Raw genomic sequence first — 1,385 nt, forward strand, 5'->3', positions numbered from 1 at the left:
TAAATATATAAAACTTGGCACTTGCCTATAAGGAATTTCTTAATGACAAATCAAAGTAAAGCCGTCAGCTTTCTCTCATACAGCCCTGCGGGATGAATGAGAGAAATCGTTCTATTACTTCATCTACGGCTAAACTGAACGGATGGAAGAGTGTCCTCTGCTGGCTATTGTATTCAGCAGCCACTGCCCAAGGATGGCTGTTGCGACAAAACTCGATTGAAAAATTGACTTGTTGGCACGGACAGCTTGAATTTCAGCCAATTCAGCAGCAAATCAAATGACAACTGAAAGCTAAATTTGGTGCAGAGAGATACCTGCTGGGTTAAAACACGCAGTGCATTCCTTGGGTGGGATGGCTAGAAGGACCCCAAAACATATCAGACCTCAGCATGGTCGGGTCAAGGCTGTTGGAACCAAATGTAAACACTAAATGGCAGGCACAGCTCGGTACACAGACCCGGCTTGTTGAGATGAAGAAACTCTTGTGTGCGTGCACGGGCGTTACATCATTGGAGCACAACCAATCAAGAGGTTGAAGCCTCAAAACCTGGAAGAAAATTGGGGAGAAGATGGAAGAGCCAGCGAGAGAGGAGTGCAGCACTGGAGGGGATTGCTCTGGCTGGCAAGTCTGCCATAATGTGCTAAAATAATCTGCACACAAGCACATTGTGGCTACAAGCTCCAGCCTTTGTGGTCATCAGACAGGAAGTGAAGGCAAATCTTCCCAAAGATGGCAAAACACGCTGACAGGGGTAATAACCCTCCATTACTCTAATCGGCTTCCTTTATACTTTAGTTTTCTATCTCCCTTTACCTATATGTCTGTGAAGGTTCTCATCCCTTCACCTAATTCACTCGTCTTGGTCAGAGAGCACTTTTAATACTGCCTAGGTTTTATGTTTCCTCTGGCTCGGGTAAGGTGGAGTTTAAACGATTGTACGTGACATAAATGGGTGAATTGTATCCATTCCCCGAGGATCCCATCTCCGCCTTTATAATGACGTTTTCATTATCCAGCAAAAAAAGGATTTTTCTATATAAAAAACCGAAATAAATTTTGTTTTCTGCAATTTTATAAACCAGCTTTTATCTGCCAGAAACTCCGGCCCAATAAATGGTTTCTCAGCTCCGACAGCTTTACAGTGTAGACGGTTAGATATCCGTAGATCAGAAAAAATTAAATTAAAAAAGGAGGGCACGGCCTTCTCATAAAGAACAGACACTGGATCTCGAAGGTCACTTTGCAGGATCACCGCATGCAAACCAGACAGGAACAGCTAAAAGTAGATAAAGTTAAGAATCGCTTACAATGTTACAAATGTATAAATATTTCAGGAGTTAACAAAAAAAACAAAGTCAGTTACGCGGGAGGAGAAAGGGGGGGC

This window comes from Nanorana parkeri, unplaced genomic scaffold, assembly GCF_000935625.1.
Source record: "Nanorana parkeri isolate BGI_ZX_2015 unplaced genomic scaffold, ASM93562v1 scaffold1463, whole genome shotgun sequence".
Taxonomy (NCBI): domain Eukaryota; kingdom Metazoa; phylum Chordata; class Amphibia; order Anura; family Dicroglossidae; genus Nanorana; species Nanorana parkeri.